We start from the raw sequence: 7,731 nt of genomic DNA, 5'->3' as shown, positions 1-7,731 counted from the left end.
TCGATAATATCATCTTGTCAAAAGAAGGATTTAAATAATAAATTAATATATTTATAGAGAGAAACTTTGGAGGTGTACAGTTTATGTCATAAATTGCAGTAAGTTAGAATATATGGAATGTAAATTCAGTTTGCGAGAAAAAAAATACTAATACATAAGTAAAAATGGAAGGAAATATCATATCACAAGTAAAACATTTTAAGTATTTTGGATGTATCATACAAGACAATAGAAAAATTGAAGAGAATATAAAATATAAAATATAAGATTCAAATGAGTTGGTCAAAATAGCAGAGTGTTTGATTTTATAAGTAAGAAAAAGACATCACTAAAACTTAAAAGATAAATGTTATCGCACTGTCATTAGATCAGTTATGTTAAATGTGGTAGAAATGAGTGTTGAGATAGATGAAGCCAGGTACGTATGGACAAAGTAAGAAATAAAGATATATACGATTGAATTTGTTTCTGAGAACAGAAAGACAAGACACTTAAAACAAAATATAAAGGACAGAGATATAAAATTTAGTGTTTTTGTATTCTGTTTGGTGATAAAATAGAATAAATTATGAAAATCTAATTTATTCTTATTTTTTTATTAAAAAATTTAAGAAGAAAAATATGATAATAAAAAATATAATTATGAAAAATTAACAAGAATAATGAAAGAAAAAATAAAAAATAAGTTGTGTGCCTTGTCTCTGGATACAATGTCTCTATTCATATTTCATCCGTCAAACACGATTTTGTGTCTTTGCATTTCTGTCTTAGTGTCCCGTTTCTGTAAACAAACTCAGTTTAAAAGATAAAGTTGGAGTAAAATCTATTATTGATGTTAGAATATAATTAGGATCAATTAGGATCAATTAAAATTATTTAGTATATCTTAATATTTATTATAGGAGATTACGTCTTTATTATTACGATTCTCTTAGCCCCTATAAATACCCTTCTATATTGTATCATTCCACACAACTTGAATAGACACACAAATCCTTGAATAGACACACAAATCCTTCCTCCAGTTTTGTCTCTTGTTTCTAACATGGTATCAGAGCCATGATATCCTCCTTGAAGAGAATAGGTTGTTTTCCTTGCGATGAAATCATCGTAGTTTTTGCACTTTTTTTTTCTATGACATTCTTCTTTCCCTTTTGTCACTCCTTTGATGCTTTTTCACCTCACCAACTAGCCTATTTTCTCTGTCTTGTATTTTTTTGAGTCGAATGATCAAATATCATTGTCATCCGCTGCTTACCTATTCTCATGAAGAAATCATATAGTTTTTGCTCTCTTTCGGCAGTTCCGTCTGTGTTCTCTCGTGGCAGTTCCGTCTGCATTCTCTCGTGGCAGTTCCATCTGCGTTCTCTCGTGGCAGTTTCGTCTGCGTTCTCTCGTGGCAGTTCCGTCTGCGTTCTCTCGTGGCAGTTCTGTCTGTGTTTCCTTGTGGCAGTTCCGTCTGCGTTTCTTTCTGGCAGTTTCGTCTGCGTTTCTTTCTGGTAGTTCCGTCTGCACTTCCTTCAGATAGCAGCAGTTCCGTCTACGCTTCTTTCAGACAAGCGGCAGTTCCGTCTGTGCTTCCTTCAGACAAGCGGCAGTTCCGTCTGCGCTTCCTTCAGACGAGCGGCAGTTCCATCTGCGCTTCCTTCTGGCAGTTCCGTCTGCACCCGTTTTATCAGTTTATGCAGCTTTTTTTCTCTTTATTTCGTTGTTTTAAATAAGTTTCAAACTCAAGTTGTCACTTGAGTTTGAGGGGGATGTTAGAATATAATTAGGATCAATTAGGATCAATTAGAATTATTTAGTATATCTGAATATTTATTATAGGAGATTACGTTTTTATTATTATGATTCTCTTAGCCCCTATAAATAGCCTTCTATATTGTATCATTCCACACAACTTGAATAGACACATAAATCCTTCCTCCAGTTTTATCTCTTGTTTCTAACAATTGAAAAATTAGTAGAATCTCATTTTAAGTAATTTGGACATGCCAAAAAAAATTGATAGAATATTCAACTATGAAGATGGATGAGATGAAAATTAAATAGGGAACAAAAAAATAGAGGAAGACTCAAAAAAATTATATATAAAATGGGTAAAGAAGATCTATCCATATAAAATTCAATAATCTCGTGTAATCTATATATGACTGAATTATTTAATAGGATAAGATTTTGTTATTGATGTTTTGGAAATGGATATTTATTTTATAACAGACGAAAAATATATGAAATAAAGCTGCTGCTTTAATTAATTAACATAAATACATGATCTCTAGCCTTGGAAACGAATAAGGTTTACTTAATTAATGTTTTGACTTTGGACACTATGCTTAGCATGTAAATGTAGAATCCAATGCCATTGCTTGTAGGAAAGTGGAAAACAATTAAAAGGAAGAAATGATAACCCCTCCCAAGATTCTTAAAGAAACGAAGCATAGTTCACACGATCCCATGATGGCCAATAATGGATTATATATATGTATGATTTAATTTCATGATATATATGAATATGATGAGGCTATGGTAGGCTTTTGTGCCGGAATTGTAGCTTCATTTATCCTGTGATTCTCATAATACGGCACCGAGAATATATTGATAATTTCCCACTAAATGAAAGTTTTCATGGAATATATATATAAAAATAAAGGATGGTTGTGCTACATTTGTTCTACAGTGTCAACTTGCTATCCGAAGGTCGTGAATTATTGTTCATCAGCATAAATTACGTGAAAATAACTCATATCATCACCATTATTTCATATAGAATCCAATATCTGCCAAATTATCTACCTGTGAACAATGACCCAATGAGGCAGCAAAAGAAATTACACATATCTAGCGTTTATTTTGAGAGACTAAGACAGAGAGTGAGAGAGTGAGAATTAATATCATGTTTGTTAGTTCAGAGATTGATACTAAAATTTTTTATATTAAAATTTTTGTCTCTGTCTCTAAAATTTTAGTACCTCTAAAATATAGGAACACATGGGACTAAAATTTTTAGAGATGGAGACTGAAATTTTAATAATATTTTATACCTAAAATATTCTTATTTCAATTAATTAATTCTAATTTTATTCTTTGTGCAAATTAAATTAGAGTTTCATTCTTATTTCAATTTCTGTCTCCCATTTTGTATCAAACAGAATACTGAGATTTATTTCAATCTCTGTCTCTTAGTCTTTGTCTCTCAGTCTTAATCTTTTCGTCTCTGTCTCTCTACCAAACGCTACCATAGCGAGGTGAAGAAAAATCTTAATCATAAATGATGGGGCCTTATTGTTGTTTAACTGGTTTTATATTTCTCGGCACTAGATTTGTTTTGTATGATATAAATTATATTGATTTGTTATTGTATATATAAACTTTTTAATTATATTAAAAGATGTGTAATCCATTTTTTTAATTAATATTTTTCAGGTCGTTTTGTAATATAACTGGTCCTTTTCCCAAATTAATATAAACCCTATTGTAGCATGTGAACATTATATGATAATCATAAACAAAGAAATTTATGAAAAGGCTAGTACTCAATTACTCATTTCACTCAATATATACAAAGCAATTTGTTGGTTGAAACAAATATTTTACTATTAATTATTAGACCGCCAAATATTATTCATCTAATATAAGAAATAGACAAATAAAAATAGTTACTTTTATTCAAAAAGAAAACCGAAAGTTCATTTGACCATTGGAACAAGTCAAATTAAATTAATAGCAGGCCATCTTGTCTATATATACTTTCTTTTAATTTAAGCCATTTTTGTAGGATTGCTGCGCTTCAAGTTTTTTATTTTTATGACAAGGTTTCGTTTCATTTTTCAAAGTTTAAAAGTCACACATTGATACAGGTACATTACTTAGCTATATGCTATACCTTTAATTAGTTTGTTTTCACATTGATATGAGGAGCTTTTGTTTCATAATCGCATTTATAGAGAGGATATGATTTCCATTCTTAGACACAACACATACACCATTACTTAATAAAAAATGTACAAACAGAAAACAAGTCGTTAAATTAGATATTGTGTATTTGTGTATAAATACTTATATTGATTAACATGTTTTTTATATAAATTTTATATTTTAATATATATTTTATACAAATAATTAATTTAGTGCTGATTTTTTATACACTAGTGTAGTAAAACTTGAAAAAAGCTTCTAGGAGGCCAAAATAGACAATATGTAATATATTTAGACAATGAATACTCTAACTATAAAAAGAAAATACTAAACTAAGGTTAGTACCATATAAAAATTAATTGTCTAGATATTTTTTATATGTTTCCTAAAAGAGTTTCAATTGCTTTTTGTGTTTTAGGTTGTGTGAATACTAATTATTATAATGATACTGGATTTCTTAAGTTCAATTTGTCAAAAATTCCAATTCACCCATTATGTTTAAAGTAAAGAATTTGAGTGAATGTTGAGGTAAATGTTGAACATAGTATAAGTTATTTAAGAGCATAGCAATTTAACCAATTGATGAGTTACTTTTTTTTTTCTGATTTGGCACACAGATATTTAAATTTTTAAAGATTTAAAAATATATTTAAGTCCCTGATCTTCTCAAAATTTGGACACATTGATCCCTCTGTTTACTTGAGTCTGTCAGATTCAACAACAAAAAAAATCAAACGTGACTTCTATTGTACTGACTTGGCAAATATACGGATACACACGTGGAAGAATTTTTAAAAATAGTACAAATTAAACCCAGGGATCGATATGTCCAAGTTTTGAGAAGGTCAAGGACTTAAATATATTTTCAAATCCTCAGAAACTTAAAGCTGCGTTTGTTTATAGAGACAGGACACTAAAACAGGGACACAGAGATACAAAACATGGATAGAGACATTATGTCCAGAGACACTAAATTAGTGTATTTTGTGTCCATCATGACAGGAATGATACAAAGATATTAACAAGGGATACGACTTATTTTTTATTTTTTCTTTTATTATTCTTGTTAATTTTTCATAATCATATTTTTTTATTATTATATTTTCTTCTCAAATTTTTTGAATGAAAAAAATGAAAATAAAATAATTTTTTATAATTTGTTCTAGTTTATCACCAAATAGAATACAAGAACACAAAATTTTATTTCTCTATCCTTTGTATCTTTTTATCAGTGTCTTGTCTTATCATGTTTTTAAAAATAAACACAGTTTAAATATCCACGAGACAAAAGGTCAATGTCTATTTATTTTTTGTTTTTTTTTTAAAACCATCCATTTAATAAACATATGACCTAATAAAAAAAATCAGACTCAATCCCTATATATACACTCCTAATAAATTTTAGAAAGGTGTTCGTTTTGATACCGTTATTAATTTATGATAAAAATACATTTGTAGTTATTTTTATATGAAATTGATAGTTGAGAGTTATTTGATAATAAGTTATTCAAATATACATGTTAAATCATCTTAAAATTTTTAACTAACAACTTCATATATACATTACTACATATACATATGTTAAGTTAAGAAATTAACTAAATTAAATTGATGATGACAAACATTATTTTTAGTAGGCTAATCATCCAATTAGTTTTAATTATTTTTGATAGTGATGCAGGCCATAATTAGCAAACATAATAGCAGCCCAATATGGAACAAAATGAATCTACTGGTGGGCCGTCTAAACAAAAGAAGTCCAAAGAAATCAAAGCAAGAAATTCAGCTGAGTCAATTGGATCAAAGCCAACCTAAGCCCAATGTAATTCTCTCAAGCTAATCTCTCCAAGTGCTTGCCTCCAAAGCAACATTCCTTTTTCATTTCGGTCAGAACTCAGAGAAGAGAGAGAGTGCTTCGTTCCTAAGTCAATCATCGAAGAAGAAAGAAAGAGAAGGGTTAAGTAAAAAGGTTGAGGTCTAATCACCCAAATCAAACCATATCAAGTTAAGACAGAGGCTAAAGGTGATTCATTTCCTTTTACATGCATCTTACTTTCTTTCCTCCTTCTCCAACTCTCTGCTACTTCATTTTGAGACATATGAAAAAATGATTTCTGAGACACACTACTGTGAATCAAAGGCCAAAATTGTTTCTTGAGGACCAAGTAGTATCACAAAGATTTAGATGTGGGATTGTCATTGAAAACTTTTCTTCTTTGCTGTTCTGAGGCATTCGGTCAAGCAAAAGAGATCTATTTCATTTTCTCATTTTGAAGATTAATGGAAGAATGTGAAAGGGTAAGTTAGTGAAGCACATAGTTCGAAGAGTTGACCTGGAAGGAAGCAACTCAGCAACATGCAAGGAGATACAAAAGAAAATTGTTCATGCTTCTGAAGGTAAGGAGAGAGAACTAGGGTTTGAAGTTTTTGTTCTGAGAAGTTTTCTCTGAAGAGTTCATCAACTTGGACAGTGCTCTCTAGTTAAAGAGGCATTCCGCCAGAATGAAGAACTAAATCAAAGTCAAGTGAATCTGGTTCAACCTATAGCAACAGAGGCTTTGAAGCATTAATCTTCTTCATGTTTTACAGATTGTAATTTAATTTTCAACGTATATCTCTCTGTAATTTCTTGAGTGGTAAAAGGCTGAAAGAGAGAGCTTATGAAAAATTCAAAGAGTGATAAAAGGCTTAGTGATACACTTGAGTGAAAAGTATAGAGTAATTTCAGATTTCTTTAGGTTGTTTCTATTGTCTTGTATCCCGTACCTGTAAGGTACTCCTTTCTTAATTGAGATAGCACTAAGAGTGAAGAGTTAGGTATCAGCATAACCAAGTCAAGTTAGGTTAGAACTTGAGAGGGAAAGGATTGTGTCAATCCTTTGGAATTGGTGTATGTAATACTTTAAGTATAGTGGAAATTCCACCACTGTTGTAGTGGAGACTGGATGTAGGTTGTATTGCACAAGGCAACTGAACCAGGATACATGATGGTGTCAGCTTCTCTCTTCTCTTCTCTTCTCTGTTCTGTTTTTTGAAATTCATGAGACAAAACCAAATTGTCTCATAAATGTTCCACTGCTAAATTCAAACAGATTCAAATTTAAAGTTTGAAATTAAAGGGTCATTTTATTAAAGTAAAAGAAGGTCATAAATTAAATCCCCCTTCTCTAAGTCTTCTACAATCTTCAATATATATAGTAATTGTTATATATAGTGTCTAAATTTTGATGTCTAATTTATTAAAAAATATTAAAAGTCAATATTTAATTTACGTAATATGAAAATAAATAATTTTAAAATATTAAAAATTTACCTTAAAAAGATAGTTAGACAAATCTGACACTAAAATAATTCACACCAAAAAATTGGCATATATATGGTAAATTCTACCAAATTCTCTCTTAAATAAAATGTAAGTAATTACCTTCTATGATAAATCTAATAGTTATTTAGATGAAATGAATTATGTCATTAAAATGATTAATATTAACTCTTAATTTAACTTGAGTTTTGACAATTAAACTAATTAATTATAGTAAAACCACTTCAATTTCATACCTACAAAGTTACGTAATTCTTATATCAAATTATCAACTCTATTAACAACTATAGTCCTTACTTAATTTTTTTTTGGTGACTTAGTCCTTACTTAATTAACACCTTATCTTCTTTTTTCATTATTTTAAATTTATGATTCGACCTTTTGATTTTTTTTATTTGTTCTTTTTAATTTTTTAATTTTTTGTATTGTTAGATCTAATTAATATATGTGTGATTTAAAAAAAAATTAAAAATATAAAATAAAATATCTTT

This window comes from Arachis ipaensis, chromosome B07, assembly GCF_000816755.2.
Source record: "Arachis ipaensis cultivar K30076 chromosome B07, Araip1.1, whole genome shotgun sequence".
NCBI classification, from domain to species: Eukaryota; Viridiplantae; Streptophyta; class Magnoliopsida; order Fabales; family Fabaceae; genus Arachis; species Arachis ipaensis.
The sequence above is the reverse complement of the archived record's forward strand: the minus strand, read 5'-3'. Positions refer to the sequence as shown.